This window comes from Manis pentadactyla, chromosome 1 (genome assembly GCF_030020395.1).
Source record: "Manis pentadactyla isolate mManPen7 chromosome 1, mManPen7.hap1, whole genome shotgun sequence".
NCBI lineage: Eukaryota > Metazoa > Chordata > Mammalia > Pholidota > Manidae > Manis > Manis pentadactyla.
This window is the reverse complement of record NC_080019.1, coordinates 199,437,113-199,458,024: the sequence shown is the minus strand read 5'-3', so window position 1 is coordinate 199,458,024 and position 20,912 is coordinate 199,437,113. Positions and strand designations below refer to the sequence as shown.

At 49.6% G+C, this 20,912-nt stretch overlaps 1 protein-coding gene and 1 long non-coding RNA gene across 8 annotated transcripts in view; both read left to right on the top strand.

Annotated features, from left to right (window-relative positions):
* Positions 1-20,912, top strand: part of MGLL (monoglyceride lipase) — a 128,048-nt gene that overhangs the window by 72,199 nt on the left and 34,937 nt on the right. The window lies entirely within an intron of this gene.
* On the top strand, positions 6,511-16,657 carry LOC130684587 (uncharacterized). Its single transcript, XR_008998918.1, has 2 exons — positions 6,511-6,828; positions 6,859-16,657. It is a non-coding gene; the product is annotated as an uncharacterized LOC130684587 (long non-coding RNA).

Here is a 20,912-nt window from a genome sequence, read left to right as displayed (position 1 = left end):
GGGAGAGAGAGCAGTGGAGGCAGGGTACCATTCTAAAAAGGCTGGTCTCACTATTAAAGTGGCAAGTGAACATAGCCCTGAAGAAGGGGAGGAGGAGCCATGCAGGGATTTGGGGGAAGGGGCAACAGCCAGTGCAAAGGTCCTGAGGTGGGAGAGTGCCTGGCTCATCAGAGGAGCAACCAGAAGACAGTGGGTGCAGCGAGAGAAGGAGGGAGAGGTAGATGAGAGAGAGGTGACAAAGGACAGGCCATGCAGGGCCCTGTGAACCTCAGTCTCCTCATTTGTAAAATAGAGATAAAAGACCTTTCACAGCTATTGTGCAGATATGATGGCATTACGTACACCGAGCACCTACACATACAGTAGTCACTCTACCAATATGAGCAAATGTGCATTCCTTTCCAATGCAAAAGTGCAATTATGAGGGTACATACATATTCGTCAAGCTATACACTAAGATTTGTGCATTTAATAATATGAACCTCAATATAAAAAATAATAATTAAGAAAATGCAATCAGCTCTCCATTCACAGGTGTCAATGACATATGGCTAAACACAGCTGAGTCAGGGTGAGCTTGAGTTCACATCTACCCTGATTGGGGTCAAGGAGTGCTATCTTATTAGCAGGTCCCCAGCTTCATGACGGTCACAGCTTCCTTAGTTGTCCCCAAGGCTTCTCAGAGGCTTTATTTTTTTAGGGAGCTCAACAAAGAGTTTCTTTCTCGGATGGAATCCATTCAGTGGGGATATGTAACACAGTTCCTACTGGAGCTTGCAACTGGACATCGTGCTTTGCGGGTGGGGAGTTCTGAAGTTAAGACATAAAATCCTTGAGGCCAGGAGGCATGTCACCAGTTGTGTGTGTGTGTGTATTATGCATTATGTATTTTATATATAGGCATTGGGATATGTCCACAAACAGCAAAACATCAGTAAGTATTTGTAGATTGTTGCTCTCCTGACTGAACCTGTCAGCTCTTGCCATAATAATACTGTGTAACAAAGTCTCCCCATATTCATTAGCCCAAGACAACAATAGCTTTCTTTTTCTGGTGTGTATGTAAGTCAGCTGATACAGGCTGGGTTTGGCTGGCCATCAAGGGTGGAACCCGAGATGATCTTAAATAATATATAGGTGATCACCTTTTGTTTTAAAAAATACATGTTTATTTTATGATTTTTATGTCAGTGAGGAATAAAGCCTGGCTGGTGGAATAGAAATTGGTCATAAGAATGTATTAAACAAGAAAGAGTTAATTTCTCTCTTACTGAAAAGAAGTCCAGAGATATTCAGGGCTTGTGTTTTTAAATGTAGGTTTATTATTACTCAGGTATGGTGAGGCCAGTAGATCAGGAGGTGGTTGCGATTGAAAAGATAGCTTGTTACGCAGAGTTCCCAGAGGAAGGGGCATGCCATGCCCCAATGGGGCCACACAGGAACGCACCAGGTTTGGTCAGGAGGCAGAGGGAGCAGGGGAATGAGACAGGAACCTTTATTGTGGTTTCCATGGTTTCCATGAGAAGCAATGGGTGAGGTCAGGTGGCTGAGCAGGCTCAGGATTGGCCATTTTGAGTGATTTCAGTGGGCTCTGGGGCATAGGGGCTGTCCCGAGTTGTCTGGTACCTGACTGTATGATTGGGAAAGGGGGCTATTGGCCTAGTGTAAGAGCCAGACAGAGTAGATGGGGAATGGTGGACTCTGAATTGGTTAGTCTGCATATGAAAATTGCCCTTGAAGACAAGCTGTATCATCCTCTCTAGGAATTGGCTAGTCCTAGGAGAGGCAGTTCCCCCAGGGTCAGTTAGGCCCCAGAGGTCAAAATATCAGAATAAAAGGACATGCTTAATATACCCTGGGATAGTGTAGCTCCATTGTTATCAAGAAACCAGCTTTCTTCTGTGTGCTCTGTCACCCTTAGAGCATCTAGCTTCAAGTCACCCTCTCAGTCCAAGATGGCTGCTAGAATTCCAGCCATCACATCACATTTCTATTTCAGACATCAGAAATGATGACTATCTTCTTTATTAAGAAGACTTTCTGGAAATTCCAATTATCAACTTTCTCTTATATCTTAATGACTTATCTTAATGATGTAGTCACATGGCCACACCTGATTGCTATGGAGTCAGAGAGATAAAGTGCTTTAGCTAGGAATATTGCTAATCTGAATAAAATCAGGTTTAAGTTGCTAAGAAGAAGGGAGAGAATGCATGTTGGTAGGCGACTAGTACTCTCTGCTCATTACTCTCTGTTTATGGGAAGTGACTCTGGTTTTCCGTTAGTGGTAGTGTTAGAAAGTATCTTTGATGAATACATTTGATAAAAGAAAAAAGTGAATCCATGTAACAAATCTATTAGGTAAATCACAATACAGATGGTGTGTGGCCAGGATGAAGTTGGAAAGGGGGTACCCTGTGATGAAGACTGTGCAACTCTGAGTGCTAGGGGAGAAGTTTGGGGTGTGTGCAGGGATCCGCAGGGCTTCCTCTTCACTCCAGGGTCACAGCGTCACTGACATGTGCCCCCTCAAGTCTTCCTGTGTCCAGCTGCCCTGAGCCACGCCACCAGCTCGTAGGCTGTCCTCTGACTGTTCATGGCGTTGGTGTGCCCCCCACCCGCACACATTCAGAAGCAGGCTTCTCTTCCTTGTGCTTGTCATGAGAATAGCCTGTGTCATGACCTGGCATCCTGTGTGGCTACCGTGCATGGGAGACCTCCTAGGTGGGTGGTGGGGCGGGCCCTGAGGCACAGGAGGGCAGGCTGGTGGGAGAGGCATCGCATCCTTCCCCAAGCCGTGAGCATATATATATATTAAAACCTTTTCAATGTTTTAAAACATCCCTTCCCCTTTTCAAAAAGAACCGAGTGTAGCTACTGTGAACACAGTTTTAACTTCGGTCTGTCTACTGTTCCAAGGTGATAGTGGCTCATGAGAAGTGAAATTGTTTGAATTGAGGTTTTATCTTCCGCTTTTCCTTCTGAGGCTGAGCCACGGAAGGGACGCCCCCTAGCAGAAGCTGCCATGCAGGCTGAAGGAACAGCCCCACCTCTGAGGGCCCTTTCCACGGTCCCTCCCGGCTGCCACAGCTGAGGTGACCTAAACGGCCACCGTTCCCCAAAAGTCTGAGGATGCCCCCAAATGCAAAAACACCCCCAATCTTGCCAAGCGTTCTCCTACTGAGTCCCCTACTGGGGCTCAAGGTGGATGTGTAAGATGGAATGCACAGCTGGTCAGGGGAATGTGACAACTACAGGGGCGTGGGCCGTGCGGCCGTGAGTACATACACTTAAAAATACATCTTCCAAGACGCCTACCCAAAAACCCCATTCATTTTGACATTCCCTGTCTCCGCATGGCTGGTTTCCCCAGCTGTTGGGTGGGAGTCCACGTGGGGCAGCTGGCTGACCAAGCATGCCCCTCCACTCGCCTTCCAGGCCCAGGCTGGGCCTGCAGCCCAGCCCTCAGAGAATGCAGGCAAGCCTTCTGCCTCCTGGGCACAGCCTCTGGACCCCTGCTACCCCCAGCCTGCAGGTCAGCCTGCAGCTCTCACTCAGGTAGAGTAGAGCTGGGCTCGTCACCCCACTGCTTCGGTTTGCACCTGGGTAAAGTGGGGATCGTCCTGCCTGCAGTTGGCAGGGCCCCTGTGCGGACTGATCCATTAGAGTACAGGGAGCCTGGGAAGCCCTAGGTGGGCATGCTGTTTTCCTGACACCACCCCCAAGGCCCTGCAGCAAGAGGCTTGAGCTTTCTCATCTTGCTGTTGAGGAAACTGGGACAAAAATGAAGTTGGGCTTTTTTTTTTGCAATCTTGGAACATAGTGGTATGGAGTTTTTTATATAATTTATTCTTCCTTATTTTGCCTTTTATGGTTGTAAGGGTGACAGCAGGACTGATTTCCTAAAAGGGAGAGATTTGTCCACTGGGTCTAGACACCTCCTTCTCCCAAGGGGATCTGAGGACCCATGTGAGCTTGGTGGGGATGTGGGCGGCCGAGCCCGTGGGTCATGGGGTTGGGAGGTCAGCTGGGGGGCCTCTCGCAGGCCCTGGGCTGAGTCCACAAAAGGAAGTACTGGCCAGAGAAGGAAGCTCCGAGCAGCAGATTGAAACCATGGCTTGGCTGGTGGGAGGGTGCAGCCTCCAGGCACTGAAGGGCCACCAAGCAGAAGGCACCGAAACTGAGCACGGGGACATGGGGCCTACGGGGAGGAGAAAATGGTAGAGAAGTGTCGCGGGGTGGAGGGCAATCCCCGAGAGCTGTGATGTGGCTTGGGGCAAGGAACCACCCAAGGGAAGACATAGCTCATCCGGTCCCAGTGTGGGACTGGAGACCTGCCATCTTGTAGCCCGTGGCTTTGATGAAGTCATCGGGCGGTTTCTGGGCCTCGTCTTGTTTGCAGAAGGAGCCTTCCTCCCGTGGACTCTGCCACACTCACTATTGTCACTATTCTCAACGAGGAAAGTGAAAGGCAGAGAGGTGATAGCATTTGCACATGGCTCCCCGTGGCAGAGCCAGACCTCAGGCCCTGGGATGCCCGATGCTGATTCCATGAAGCAGAGCTGCAAATGTGCCCAGCTGGGCAGCCGAGCCGGGTTCTGCTCTCAGCAGATGTGCGGAGAGTCAGCGGGGCACAAGGGGCTGTGCAGGCTTGGAAAACCCAAGATCTAGGGCCAATGTGCCTCGGTTCTCAGAATTGCCAGGGACATTATCTTCCACATGGTCAGCTACAGGTGTGGAAGGCCACTCGCCCTCCACACCTGTAGTCCACACTTGTCTCACACCTCCGCCCATCCAAGCAGCAGCAGCCCCCCTGGAACGGGTTTCTTTTGTACTTGCTTCTGCGGTGCGTTGTGTCTCCCATTTTTGTAGTGATTCCCTTCCTAGTCTTCTTCCTGTAAGATCTGGTGTTTATTTTATAATGCAACAGTAGAGAAGTCTTTTTTTTTTGTATGCAAGACCATGAACTCAGAGGAAGAAATCAATCAAGGACACAAGAGTAAGCAGATGGAGGGCGATGTTTTTCCCCTCTTAGGAAAATAGAGCAACTTCAACGCACATGTTAATTTAGGTGAAGAGGTAGAGAGAAACCTTTTGGAGAAGCCCATTGCTTGGTGCGCTTAAGGTTGTGAGAGGCAAGCGCAGGGAGGGAACCTGAGAGAGGAGGGAGGTGACAGAAACCAGAAAGTGCAGGACAAGGGAAGCTTGACTGGTTCTGCAGGAAGGGTCGATTCATTGGTCTGTGGATTTTGGAAACTTTCCATGTACCACCATCTTCCTTTTAAAATGCTCACTCGACCAGTGGTTCCACATTTTGGTCAGCGTCCTGGCGTGCGTGCACAAACCTTGTTTGATTGGAAGTCTGAACAGTCACATGCCCCCTAACAGAGGAATAATTAGGCAGACTAGAGCCCATTTACGCTTTGCTGGTTAAAAAGAAAGGGAGAGGTCAATAATTTTGGCTACAGAAGGGTCTCCAAGACATATCGTCCAGGGAAAAAACATAGAGTATATTTTAAAATAATGTTGTAAAAATAGTGTTTTTGGAAAGAAAAGGGTCATAACAAAATTATACAGAGGTTCAGACATGTGAGTGTGAGTGTGCAGGAAAAGGTCTAGCAGCATAAACACCCAAATGATAACGTGGGCAAATCTGAGGCTGTTTTTGTGTATTTTGTAATTTAAAATCAATGACAGTTTCAAAATTAATAGATGCAGTGCTTTTGACCTAGTTCTTATTTGGGGCTCTTCATGTGCCACAGCGCTTGCCCTCTGAAAGGCCCCACTGTGGACTGGGAACCCCCAGATGTCCGGCACAGGAGAACATTCTCTGGGCGCCAGTTGAAGTTGAGCCAGGGTTTTCTTGACCAGGGGCATTTGTGACAGTAGTCAGTTCATCAATTATTGCTGTGTAACAAACCGCCCAACACTGAGTGACTTAAAACCACAGCCATTTATCAGGCTCATGGTTCTTCCAGTCAGTGAGTTCGTGTGGCTGTTGGCTGGGGCTATAGAGCTTGCGGGGGTGACTGGGCTGGTCTCTGTCACCTGGCAGGTTAGCAAGGTTTCCAGAAGCTTCAAAACCCTTTAAGCCTAGGCTCAGACCTGGTCAAATGTCACTGTGGTGGTCAAAGCAAGTCCTGAGCCCAGATTCAGGCATGGCCAGGAGGCCCTTCAGGGCACGCTGGAAAGGCGGGGAGAACTGTAACCATTTTTGCAGCCAGTCTACCAAGTGATCAAGAAGACAAGCTTACAGGTGTGTTTCTGAGAAAGCAAAACTGGCAGAATAGAATGAAAAGCAATTCTTGGAGCTATTTCTGATAATTGCTTTTTCCATGCCAGGATGTCTCTTCGGCGGTGAGGGAATTGTCTCGATGGCTCTGACGCGGGCGGGCAGAAGCATCATTGCTCTACCGAAGGGCTCGACTGTCATTATTTCCTCACCCCCCAACCCCCGCTACTCAGCTCATTCATTTCCATACCCTCAACACCTAGCCGAGTCCTTGGCACACTAGCTAAATGCATGAACGCACTAGCTCCAATTACAATCATTTCTCAAGAGCAGATGTGATGTAGGCTGATTGCAGAGTCCCGTGATTTTGTTTCCATGCTTTATGTATCTGTGCATGGGTACAAGTGGGATTTCTTTTTTAAAAGTGCCTTTGTTTTTTTTCCCTGATGACAAAATACCAGGTCATTGTAGAACTTCTGGAAAATGTTTTCAAGAGGACAAAAGAATTAAAATAACCTTAATCCGATTATTCAGAGAAAAGCAGTACTCCATTTTATAGTGCACCCTTTTAGCTCTCCGTGTGTGTGTGTGTGTGTGTGTGTGTGTGTGTGTGTGTGTGTGTGAAGGACTGAGACCAGTGGTTCTGCCAACAGAATGGACAGATGAGCCGCTTGGTCCGCCCCCACCTGTCGCTCGGGCTTACTCTCTGCTTCCCCCTTCACCCTGGCACTCTCTCCCTCCTCTTTGCACTTCCTCTACTTTTTTGTAAGTTGCTTCTGACCCTGGAAAACAGGAGTACTTGAAGCTTGATAGGAGAAGACAGGGACCATCTCCTTAACTGCACAGGTGAAGAAGCAAAGACCCAGAGAGGGCATGGGTCTTGCCCAGGGCTGCCCAGCGAGTTGGCAGAATGGGGACACTCATGTCCCAGCCCGGTGTCCCAGAACACCCTCTGTAGTCTCCTTGTCACTCAGATGCATCCTTTACAGCAAGTCCAGAAGAGAAAAAGGACCCTCAATTTCTCAGGAAACAAACTGGACACAGAGGTGGCTCCCCACAGGGCGCCTGTGCCCCTGCTCCTGCTCCCTTCCTCACCGCAAAGCCTGTTCCCCATGGAGAGTCTCTTCCAGGGACCCCCTCCTCATCCTGTCCCCTGGTCCCAGGTCCCTGGCTCCGCTCTGCTCCCTACCCACAGGGCTTCCATCTGGAGCCTCCACACGTGCTCCCGCCACCCGGGCACATGTGACCCAGCGGTCTGAATGGCTTCCTCTGTCACCTTCTCATCTTCACTGAAACATCACCTCCTCCCAAGACCGTCTCTGAAGCTGTAAACCCCACCCCATTTGCACACACACTCATGCACGTGACTCCCTACCATCCCCCTTACTGTTTTCCCCAGGACACCAGCAGACTTGCACCCCATTTTCTGTGTTTCTTGTCTGGTTCCACTGGAATGACAAAAGGTCTGTGCTTGGGGGACCCCACTGCTGACCGCTGAGCCCCTTCCCCAGCACAAAGCTCGTGGTCAGTAAATGGCTGAATAAAAGGTGAATGGGATTTGAATGAAGGAACAGAGGAGGGCATCGTACGCGTTGCTCTGAGCACGGGCTCTCTCTGAATCCGTCCACTCTGAAGGCAGGAGAGCAGGAATGTTGCTCTGGTCCCCTCAGAAGGGTCGCAATCCATGCCGGGGGTTCCAACTTTGCACCAGACCATAGACTTCTCAACACATTGCCATTCGCAGACTGCAGAGGGTGATTGGGGCTGTGACATCGAGATAAGTGAGCAGCTCTCCATGGAAGGGGCAGGGGGTGAGTGAGGTGAGGTGTGTGGACGAGGCAATATCCACAGGGAGCTCTGGTGGCTGAACAGCAGTCTGGGAGGCGGGCAGAGGCGGGTGGATTCCAAGCAAGGAGAGTCACACCTGCAGAAGAGCAGAGGCTGTGACAGTGACCCACAGGCCCCTAGCTGGGGTTGGAGCATCAGGGAAGGGATGCCATGCACAGTGGCCTGCTCGGGCTGCTGTGACAAACACAGACTGGCAGCTCGCACCAGACATTTATTCCACACAGCTCTGGGGGAGGAAAGCCCAAGGCCAGGGCTCCGGCAGGCTGGTCCCTCTGAGGCCTCTCTCCCCTTGGCTGGCAGACAGCCACCTTCTCCTGTGTCCTCACATGCTCGTCCCCATGTCTATGTCTGTGTCCTCATCTCCTTTCCTCATAGGGCCACCAGTTCTGTTGGATTACAGCCCCTCCTAAAGGCCTCATTTTATCTTAATTACCTCTTGAAAGGCCCTATCTCCAAATACATCACACTGGTGTTTACAGCTTCAATTTATGAATTTTGTGGAAGCCACAATTCAGGCCACACAAAGACACTGGAAGGCCACACATGGCGGGGAGTGAGTCAGTGGGGTGTGGAGGGCTCTGGGTGCCTCAGCTAGGGCTTGGGGTTTCTCCTGGGGGTTACAAGGAAGGAACAATACCCATAGGTTCTGGTGTTCAACCCTGAATTCAGAAGAACTTGTATTTAACTTGGATGTTCCTTTGAATGCTGGATGCCTCCCCACGGTGTAGAGGGAAAACCAACCAGAGACCATGGAGGGCGGGCACGCTTTTATGGGATAAACTAAAATCACCCTCCGTATAGTACACAAGTGAGGTCCACAAAGTATGATCACAAAATGCTTGATATTCGTTGCCAACCACATTCAGTTTTGGTCGTATCAGAGAATACTTCTCAGTCTTCATGCTTATTCATTTATCCTCGATGGAACATCTTTGGGGGCCCTTCCCTTGTGACATCCCGCTCTGTGGGGAAAACCTCCCTTTCTGTGATGGGTGAGGTCACTTATCTTTGAGGGCTTGGGAGTCCATGCCAGTTCCAGGGACTGTGGGGGTGGAATAAGGCTCCTGTTGTTTCCTCTGAGACAGTCTTTGAGGAGCTCAGACAGGTGTAATGACGGAAGCCCGTGCCCTGAGGGAACCTGGGACCTTATTGCACACAGTTGTGCACAGCCACAGCTGGAAACCACTGTGACTCCCCATTTGGGGCTCAGCTGCCCTTGAGACCCTGTGATCACTTCCTGGTGAGCCTGCTGGTTGACCTGGGGCAAAGCTCTCCTGTGTTATTCAATAAACTATGACCTCTGGTTCCCATTAGTTCTCTTATTCTTGAGAATTCACTGTGGGTGTGCGTAGCTCTGGGTGGAAGGGGGTTTCAGCTCCAGGCAAGTTCACTCTGGATGTGATGAGATCAAAATATGACAACGGAACTTTGGGACTGGGTAAAAGGGCTTTTATACCCAGCGTTATTCTCATGATGGTAGGTCAAGCACTAGAATCACGTCCGCCTTCAGCAAGTGTGCATGCAGCAAGCCCGCCTCGGTCTCTGCCTCTACCTCTGCTCCAGGCTCTCTCTTCTCCTCCAGCCTCTGCTGTCTGCCTCAAGGCCTGGGCAGAGCTCTTTATAGCAATAGGCAATATTGGTTTATTGCCAGCAGGTGTGGAAACATTAGCCCATGCAATAGGCCGATTACATCAAGGAGATTAGGGTCAGATGAGGATCCTGGCCATAGGAACTTCCATTTTCCCTACAGCCTGGCACTTTCTAGATGTGGGAGATTCAAAGATAGTCTCAGGGGGTGTGGTTCTACAGTGGAGAGCTTAGGTACACTGTTTTGTGACTACCCCAGGGCTGGGGACCCAGGGAGAAGTCAGGGTCCTCCTTAGGAGAGATGAGGCGAGTGGAGTTCCACAGAGTCAGAGGGAATGTTCAGAGGGGGTAAGAATGTGTGCAAGGCCCAAGCAGGAGGAGAGCCTGCTGGCTCAGTACGTGGTGCCTGGGGCCTGGGGGGTCCGACTGCAGAGCCCTAGGAGGGTGGCCTTGGCTTCTGGCTCTTCCTCCAGGCCCCAGGCCATCGAGGGACAGGACCCGGAGAGGCACCAAGGAGCTTCCCTTTTCTGCTGAGTGAACGGGACAGACAGAGCGTGAAGGAGAGGAGAGAACTCAACACATAGCGACCCCCCCCCTGGCAAGGACGGCTCCGTGAGCCATGGACTAGGGCTAATCATATCTGCAGACCTCTTCCTGCGAAAAATGAGGCAGGAGGAGAAGAGGAACTTGGAGGAACGCAGGCAGGGTGATGTGTGGAGTCGCCAGGTTAGAGGAGAGGAGGGAGGCGGCTGCATGTGTGTTTTTTGGTTTTCCCCTTAGGAGAGTCCAGAAGACTCTCCCGCTCCAGCCGGACTCTGGTCCATTTCTGCGGCCCTGCAGCCCTGTCTCGGGGTCCTCTGGCACTTGCGCTCTGTCATTTCTGCCTTGCTGGTTTCCATCTGGGCCACCTCTCCTGAGTGCCTGCCTGCTGGGCGTCCCATTCTATTTGGACTCTGTTCTTTGCATTTGCTTCAGAAAAGTCAAAATCACTTTTGTTAACACGGTAGGCAGATCAGGACATTTCTAGGTGGTCTCCGAGAGCCGCGGGCCCGTTCAGACTCTTCCTTACACCCCCCGTGGCTGTGTGCTGCTGCCTCTCACAGGGAGGGCTTGTCACCGAAGTGGGATTTGCTCTGCGCAGCCTCTGTAGGGCCTTGTTGGGCCGGAGGAGGAAAGGCTGCGACCTCGGGCACCTGAAACCCCCCGAAGGACGCGCCGGGGATGATGACGGCCACGGGTGGGGAAAGCAGGGTCGCAGCCCAGCAGCAGCTGCCCACGCGCACGGCCAAAGCGCAGCTGCGGGTGGGGCCCCGGATCTGGTGCCGAGCCTGGGACCTCCCTGCTGTCTTCCAGAGGCTCTGTGGCCAGTGGGGGCCTGGTGTGGAGGCAAGCACGTTAGTCAAAACATGATCTACTTCATCATTTTTCTAACAAAAAAGATGATCTTAAGGGCACAGAGAAAGTAGTTAAAAATGACGTATTCTGTACAAGCCAGACGAGGACAGGAATTTGCCTGAGTTGGCATATTGTTACCCAACCCTTTGGTATTTTCCCCTGCGTTTGGTCCTGAGTATAGGAAGTTATTTTTCATATACTAAACGTTTTTCTGAAGTCTCAAACCCCTGGGATTGCTGATCTTGTGGAGTTCTGTGATTTGCCTCAAGCATTACTGGGACTTTGCAGAGCATCCTGTTATTTTGTCACAGGCTTTTTATTCCTTGATCTCATTACATCCTGGAAGTTCCTGGTAATGAGTGCCTCTCCCCCACCCCACAGCTGTTGCCTGTTTATAGGACAGAGGCACTATCTGTATATTCAACTTTTCATGGGAAAGATCTGGGTAAAAGGTCTGGTGTTTCTGGATGATTCCAGCAGACCCGGCATCGCCCAGAACCCCACTAGTTCATGAGACAGAAAATGAGGGGGAGACTGGCCCCGGCAGGCGAGACCCGTGGGAAGGTGACCACTGGTCCCACCATGGGAAGCAGTCTTCCTCGCCCTCCAAAATCAAATTGTTGCCCTACAATGTGATGCACAAGGAAGATCATCTTGCTAGACATCAAGAACCGTAGTTATGACACTTTTTGTCATGCTGTTTTCTTGTATTTATACAGTGGAGAGCAGGATGTTTTCAAATAAACCTTCTAAATATGAAATCCTGAGAATGCATTATTTCTAAAACGCCGCACCGTTAACAGCCTTTTAGCTGGTTACATTATAAAGCATGTTGTAACAGCTTAAAAAAAAAAAATCTGAGCCAAAATGTGTTTCCATAGCCCATATGCTGAATTCTGGCATCTTTATACCTTTTTCAAGCTGTTGTCAATTAGTAAAGAAATTAATTTCCAACTTTATGTCCTTTGTGAAATCGAGCTCATGCTCGGATACTGCAGGGAGTAACAAGGGATACGTTTTCCTCCGGTTAAAGGTGACTCAGTGGCACGGTAGCTGGGAAGACAAAAGCGTGTGGCTCCAAGTGGCCACGGATGGAGACCTGGACCATCAGCAAACAGAAGAGGAGGAAATGGCTTTTGTTGAGGCAAACAAACTCTCTTCCAGGCCAACAAGCTGTGATCTTGGACTTTTTGCCATATGCACATTTTTTTTTAAAAAGAGAGAGACAAGTGGAACCTTCATAATCAACAGCATTCCTCGCGCTGCCCAGGGAACAGGCATCCATGCATGGCAGCCCTTGGCAGCGTGCAGCTCTTGTCTAACCCGGATCAAATCGCCCCTGGAGTCCCTTTTCCCTGGGACTTGGAGTCTCCCTTTGTTCCTATGCTCTGTGCTCTTGGGACCTAACAAGGACATTTTTAGCATTATTGGAATGTGTCAGCTGATGACCCAACGTGCTTTTCTGGTGGCAGCAAATGGACATGTGGCCTTGTGGCTTCAGGATGCAGTTGCTTTACTTTTCACTGGTCATCTGTTTTGGGTCCTTACGCTTTGGCATAGAGTGCCACCACCGATGGGATTTCTGCTGTTGGATGTTACAGAAGTGCAGAAAACCAACCAGAGCTTCCTTAGAAAACAGGCATTGGAACCGTGATAGCACAGTTCTAAACATCACATTGCAGCCTTCAGGAGGAAGGAAATCTGGGGTTGCCAGCATCCTCGTTCCAGTGAAGCACTGAGACTGAGGACCAAAAGCAGAAGATGCATAATAATCACGGGGAAATCTGGAACCAGAGGACCATGGCTGGGCGTACAGGCCACTGAGCTCGTCTTCTGTCACTTCACATCTGGGTGCATTTGATTCGATCTGCAGTCATACGGATTCTGTCTGCAGTTGGGACTTCCAAATGAGCAGCCCAACGCCTGGATTATTTCATGAACCACTGTTTGGGTCACATACATATTTCATGGCTCTCCCCCTACCAAAGATGGAGAAATGGGTTGCCTTAAAGTAGGGAGAAAAAAACATATTACCTAAGCTTCATGTTCTTCAGACCCAAATAGTAGCTTTCCTAGGGTTTTGACCTAGAAACACACTGGGTTTGCCATCTCCTATTTAATAAACAAAGATGTAACTCCCCGGGCTGGCAAAGACGTAATGAAACTCAAACATCCTTACTTTGCCTGGGGATAATAAAAATTGTTCAGTTAGAAAACATTTTTGTTTCTATGAATGAAGACTCCCCAAAACATCTCTTGTAATCCAGAAATCCCGTTTTTGGCAAATGTACTCTAACTTTACATTTGTAAAAAGATGTTCATCTCAGTGTTATTTATAGTAGCAAAGATAGAGGCAGTCTCAGTGCCCTGCTATTCACAGCAAAGGGAGTCTGGATTTCATTCCCCTGATGGTAATTCCCAAGTACAAATCATGCAACAACGAGGGGAAAATATTCATGTATTTTATATGTTAGGGTAAAACTCAACTCCAGGCCCCCAGTACCTAACCAAGACCTGAGGCACAACAGGTATTTAGGAAATGTTTGTTCAGTTGAAATGATCCACTTTTACCATCTTCCTGGGCAGCCCTGGTAGAGAAATTCCTTGTCCCCTTCCCACACGCTAAGACATGCCCCTTGGGACCATTAGATAACGGGTGTTGACTGAGTGAGGACTCAGATCATATGCCCTGGCTCTTCTTGCTGGACAGCACGCCTCCTGCCCCTTTGGAAGGCACTGTGTCCTGCAGGATCCTGTGCCTCAGGGCAGAGTAAATGCATACCAGGTGGCTTTGTCTTGCCTGGCGGAGCTTAGACTGGCTGGGAAGAGCCTGATAAGGCCATGTCAGCCTGCCAGGGCCCCACTGAAATGTGCAGAGCCTCCCGGGAGGCCACAAGAAATATGATGACTTTTGTGGGTTGTTAAAAAAGTAAGTGGTGAGCTATGAAGGCATCATTCTGCAGTTGGAGTTCTTTCTCTCAGCAGTATCTTTGAGGTCCTCCCAGGCCTGTTCAGCCAATTCCTGTTGGCCAGCCCTGGAAATGAGACCAGACTTTAATAATACTTCTGGTGGATGAGGGCAGGCGTGGTTTGTCATTCGTTGGTTTGGTTTTTATTTTTCATTTCTGCAACTACTCTTTGCTCTCTAATATTTACTACAGCTAATACTTGACTCCCCTGTGCCCTGAGCACTTTGTGCCAATAATCTCAGTGAATCTTACCTCTGAAGAGGGCTGTTATTACCCCCCACTTTGCAGATGTGGAGACTGAGGCCAAAGAGGTTGGAAAGCCCACTTGAGGCCTCTCTCTGAGGGAGCCAGACCGCATCCAAGGAAGTCTAGTACCAGAGTTGTCCTTCCCAATCCCACACTCCAGAGCTGCCCCGATGCTTTTCAGGTTTTCCCCAGATATCTGCTTTAAACATGTATGACCTCTAATCGGAGAACGGATGCTTGTCCATGCATACGGGTGTTTTTCTTCATTGCACATGGTGCCTCCTGAATAGAAATCATTGCCTAGGGGAATGTTCTACATCTGCCCTACCTGTACAGCTGCTATGCATAACATATGGCCGTGGGGCGCTTAAGGTGCAGCTGCTGAGTCTGAGCATCGGAGTGTTTAGTGGTTTTCATTTTAGTTCATTTAAAGTTTAATTGACCCATGTGGCTGCTGTACTGGACAGGGCAATTTGGTGCTGCACATTTGCAGTCACACTGTGGGCTGGCATAAGGAACTTGGCGCCCTGCTGGTATAAAGGGACTTGGCGTCTCCGGGAGTGCCCACTTGTGCAGGGGCTGGGTGGGCAGCCGCAGGAACAGTCTATGCCTCTGTGCTGGGAGAAGAGCTGCATGCTCAGATGGCCATCTCTAACCTCTTCCCGGGCAGGGCCGGGAGGGGTCAGGGGCTCAAGCTAGCAGGACGCCTACAATCCTGGTGGATGGATTCCACCAGAGTCCCCTGTGCCTTGTCCATTATTCTGACAAGACTGAGTGGGTGGAGAGTGTCTGCAGCCAGATTCCAGACCCTGGGCCTCCACCCCCACCATTATCATGTGGGACCCCAGCAGCTCCTTAGGAAGCAGAGACTTGATTCAGAAAGTAAGGCTCCCTGGGCTGTGGCTTGCTCTTGCATTTGCTTGAGGAATGGACAAGAAAGACCTATATCACCTTTTCCAGACTCCCAGAAATCACAAGGAAGTCTTCAGGGATCAAACTCCCACCATTATCCTCACATACCAGCACTGTGTGCCGCATGTCAGTACATAGCTGACGCTGGTGTAGGAGCAGGAGGCGATTTCCCGGGACCCCAGGGGCAGCTGGTGATGGCTGGGAACCGAAAACAGCGATGATCCAATGTCAAGAACACAGGGCTGCTGCAGGTCCTCGCCCCGTCTTCATGATAACCCGATAACGTTGGTCAGCATTTATTGAGCACTTACTGAGTACCACCCACAGTGCTAACTGCCTGACACTCATGCTCTTTTAATCATCAGGCACCCATTGGAGGGCACTTTGTGAGTGTCCCTGTGCTCAGGTGAGGTGAGACTCCAGACCTCTGCCCTTAACTCCAGGCCTCAATTGCACATCATTCTCTCTGGCTTCTGTCTCCTCATCTTTAAATTGAGTGGTGACGCCTCCCTCCAGGTTTGAGTCATGATCAAACAAGAGAAGGAACCCCAGGTCCAGGAGACTGACATAGAAGTGCTTAACGAAAGAGTCTCTATCTCTTCGCCTTCATAATACCTTAGCTGCATTTGAATTTGCAGTAGTGTTTATTCATTCACTCGTTCACTGAACAACTGTGGAAGGGGCGCTCACCCTGCTGGCCCTGGCCGGTGTGAATGCAGGGATGGACCTGTTCCCTTTCTGGGAGGGGAGTTTGAGCTCTCGAGGGCAGGAGCCATTTGTCATGGCCGATTTGCTCCATGACCCCATCCACGTACTCTCTGTGGTTGAGAAAATGCTGACGCACTTCCTGCCTTTTCAAAAAGCCCTGGGTTCCTGACATCATGAGTTCTAGTTGCTTTGTATCTCCAAGGCTTCCAGAAAGCTCCACTTCTTAAATATTAAAACTATCATGTCTCTCATCCTGGAGAAATGAATTTGCACTTAAAGCAACTCACCTTACCTTGTGGAATCTCCTTTGGGGTTTTTTTTTTTTCTTTTAAGTCATGTGTGTTACAGTTTCATTACAGTTTCATCAGAAGTTAAGTGTGAGTTGCAGTGTTTCTGTTTGTATCATATTTTTCCAACCCTAAGCCCCAAACAACTGTAAAAGCACTACATGGGAACCTGGAGGAGGACACCACAGATGTAACTGGATGTGTTTTCAGGGTAGCCAAAAGTCCGTTACATGTTAAACCTGGGCATTTTTAGTTTGAAGGAAACTGAGCGGGAAGGTCATTCAGTACCTGTCTCTAAGAAAGCCGCGATTATGCTGAGGGTGTAGACCGGTGATCTTCCATCTCTCTGGAGAGCTGAGCGGGAGAAAATCCTTGTAGGTGTGAGAAGTACAGCTTAGACATACAGAAGACTCTGACGGAAATGAATGCTGAGCACCAAGATAATTGATGACTTTTCTCCTCTGAAGCTGGAGGTAGGGATAAAGGGGATGGAAGGCAGCACTTGCTGAAGACTTACAGACTGGCAAGTGACCAGCAGTAACAACCACCTTAAAATTTGTGTTTTATTCCCTTGCTTTTTTATTTTATGCTTTTATCACAGAGCCATGGCTCTAAAAATGCATATTGTTCATTTTTGCTTGTATATTTTAGTTTTATATAAAATGGCTAAACTGCATACCTGGGCAGCCTTCTATGACTTGCTTTTCCACTTTATATTTTATTTCTAAGATTCAGCTATGTTGCTGCAGGTAGCTTTAGTTTATCCATATTTCACTACTATGGAATACTCCCTTTGCTACAATGTGTCCATTCTCTAGGTGTGACAGCAGGCTGCTGTGACAGTCTGTGCCTGTCTCCTGGTGCATGCACAGGAGTTGGGCATATGTATACCTGGGGTGGATTTATGGGATTGTAAAGTATGGAATTTGAATCTGACAGTTCTCCAAATTGTTTTCCAAAGTGGTTGTACCAGTTTCTCTCTCTCCTGTAATGTGTGAATTAGTGATTCCCTATAAATTTAAAATTTAAATTTAGGACCCCTTCTCTGCTCCTATAAGCATTTATTCCACTTTGGCCCTCATCCACAAGTGGCTGTAATTCTCTCCCTGGATCTGAGGAGCTGTGACTTCCACCCCAGGCTCCTGCCAGTCTAGCCATGTGGTTCTCAAGACCAGAGGCTCCATAGTGATTGTCTGTCTCAATGGCCGGAATCACACGTCCCACAACAGTCCCCCCTCCTGGTGCCTGTGGGTTGGCCAGGAATGCAGGGCCAATACCATGACTATGGTGGAAGGAAGTGTCTGTCCCCTTGCCAGGCAGATGTCCCCAGGGAGACCAAGTCAGCCCTGCCAGGCTTCAGCCCCACCTTAACCCCAACTCCGAGGCCCCACGTTTCCTCCCTTCTGGGAATTTCATCCACTCTGTCCCCAGGTCTGAGATTCCCTTACCCTGCCCTTCCCTGCAACCTGGCTGTCTTCCCAGCTCAGTTCAGACAGTACTTCTCTGAGGAAACACTGGGTCAAGGATGCTGCTGACCCTTCCAGAGACCAGTCTTCATGTCTGTAGAGAAAGTTCACACATGTGCCCAGGGAGCTGCCTGTGGGAAACATCTTTGAACGTGGCAAGCTCACAGACATGAGGTCTTCAGTGACTGTCGGTTGCTATTGTTGTGGTTAATTCCCACTCTCTTCCCAGCCCTGTGTTCCCACTGGACCCTGCTCTCAAATATTTGCGAAGGCTCCAGAAAGATGCTTCCCTGGGGCCTCTGTGTCTGCACGTCTGCAGGCGCTAAAGAGCTCGGCCACACGGTGAGGGTGACTGTCCGTGTGAGGTGCTGCTGATCACGCACAGGACTTGCCTCAGGTGTGCGCAGCTCTGGGGACAAGCGCAGAGGAAAGGTGCCTCCAAAGCTGTGTGTTTTCACAGCTATTGGGAGGGCTTTCTTTTCACGCCATCAGTGTCTGAGCCTTCTGCTCGCTGCCCCTGTCTTCGCCGAGCTGTGACAGATCAAGTGCTGGATTTGGCATCTGAAACTTGCAGGAGTCCTTACCCCATCCCTAACTCACTGGGAGGCTGAGCTCTCCTGTCTACCCTGAGGGTCAGTTTGCTCAGCTAGGAAATGGGGGAAAGAACCCCTAACTCACAGAGTTGGGAAGATTAAATGAAATATACTCTGGGAAAAGAGCTTTGAAATTGGAAACCACCAGGCAAACATCAGGTGTTGTAATCTACTTTTTGAAAGCTTAATCTCTCCTTCCTTATTCAAGCCTGTATTTTACCAGCTTTTTCTTCCGTAGGAAAATGAATACTTGAGTAGAACCTGTTCCCTAAGAAAAGGGAAGTGGGATCTTGGTTTCTTCCTAGTCTAACACTCACAGGATCATCAGCTGTCTGGGTATTCCCCAGTGATCTCTTTTTTTTTGCACATCGTAGCTGCATGCAAAGTAGAAACACTTTGTATGAGACAAAGAGACTGGGATTATTTATTCATTCAACTCAGAATTATTAAGTGCTTATTTTTCATCAACCTCAGTGCTAGAGTTTTTTTTAAGGGTACCTGAGATTTATCTTAATCAGATTTGATAAGACACACAGACACAGAAATCCCTGTCATGAAGGAAGAATTTGTTATGCTTATAGATCCCTAGAAACGGGCGACATGGCACACCATACAGAGCCACACGGGGAAGCACCGGGGTCGGTCTGGGGGCGAGGGAAGCAAGAGGCTGCGGGCGAGGACCCTTTATTGTGGTTTCCATGGGGCGGAACAGTGAGGCAGGGTCAGCAGGCTTAGGACTGGCTAGTTTGAGTGATTTCCATGGGCTCGGGGGCAGAGGGCCATCCCCGGTTGTCTGGTCTGTGACCATGGGTGAGTAAGGCAGGGAGCTAGAGGGAGACCCAGGGCGGCTTTGGGGTGAGGCCACTCTGGATTGGCTGGTTTGCATATGAGCGGCTGACTCACCGGTGAATTCTTTCTTATCTCTAGAAATTAGCTGGTGCCTCCAGGGTCAGCATCAACCAGATTAAAACATCAAAATACAAAAAATAAAAAAACATAGTATGTAGCAGAAGCAGGGTAAAGAAAACTTAAACTATGTTGGATTAAGGTCTGTGGTGCAGGGTTGTTTCTTTAAAAAAATATAAGGGAAAGAAGAATTTTAATTGCACACACAGAAGAGCTCCACAGTAGACTCAGTCTACGAGGTGGGAAAGGGACTGTGTCTCATCAGTTATAGCTGGAATAGTGGAATTTAATCTCTTTAATGAGTGGCCATTATGGAAACACTGCCTATGAAACAATTCATTTCAACAAGTGTTTATAAAGCACCTACCTCCTGCCCGTCCTGTGCAAGGGGCCCTGAGGAGTATGCAGATGAATAAAGTCAGATCCCTGCTCTCCAGGGCAGCCCTGGCAGATGGGGGCATATGCATGTGGAACCTCCCCCTGGGAGGCCACGGCAGACATCACTGATTGCTCACAGCATTCTGCCCAGTGCAGCCAGGCTTGCCTTACAATCCTCCATAGCATACCACCAGCCACCGATCACAGCTGCTTGTCTCTAGGGACCCTTGGTCCTCAGGGGAGGGGTGGTGCTGGAGGAGAGAGGAGGGGAAACTCTAATAACTCATGTGTGATGGAGACAGGCAATGCTTTGGGGTGTGGAAGGGGAAAAAATCGCACCTGGGTTGCGGGAATCACAGCAAATTCCATGGAAGTGCTAGCATTTGAGGTGAGCCTTAAGGGGCATCACTCTTGCACTGTTGCAGAGGTGAGGGCACCGTCCTCTAAACAGCAGGCGTTCTGTTCAGTGGGAGGCACAGGAGAGGAAAGGATGGAGGTGCTTTGAGGAACAGTGGGCAGGTGCTCTGAATGGAACTTGGAAGATGCATTCCAGGGAGGCAGAGGGACCAGTAGGAGCCTTTAGTGGAGGCCCCAAATGCTGGGCTAGAACATGTGGGCCGAGTTCTGAAACAGCAAAGGTCTGACCTCTACAAGATCAGAGCAGCTTCCAGAAGAGAACGCGACACAGTGCAGGGTGAGTTAGAGCCCGGGGAGCTTGGGGCATGTAGAAGATGTGTTCAGAAGCTATTGCCACTTAAAAGACAACAAGGGCCTCCCCGCCTGAGTGTGCTGTAGAAGTGCAGAAGGGAGGCTGGCTCTGGAGGCTGTGGATCAGGATATCCAGGATTTGGGGGCCAGCTTGCATGGAGGAACGGAATTAAAGTCAAAGATGACAGCCTGTTTTTGAGCATGAATGGTTCAGAAGGACGATGGGGCCATAACTTGATGGGGAACCTAGGAGAGGAGCTGGTTTGGAAGCAGTTTGAGGAGCCAGGGGTCAGCAGGGGAATCCCTCTGACCGGGCGTTGGCAAGGCAGATCTGCAGCTCTGGAAGGAGCCCAGAGCTAGAGACAGCATAGTGAGGAGATGTCCGCTACGAAGAGAGTCAAAGCAGGGGGCTCTGGATGCGGATGAGGAGAGCTTGTGCAGGGACCAGGGACTTCTGCGGATACCACATAGAAAGGGTAGGCAGATCCTATAATGTTAGACAGTAGGGGCTAACTCGTGAATAATCAGAGGGCAGCACTGCGCAGAAACCCAGTAACAGACAAGACTCAGGTGCAAGGGAACTTTCCTATATGATAAGGACGACCTCACCATTCAGTGAAGTAACGAAGGGCCTTTTTATAAATTCCATGAAGACCCATCTGCATAGAGGTGGTCAT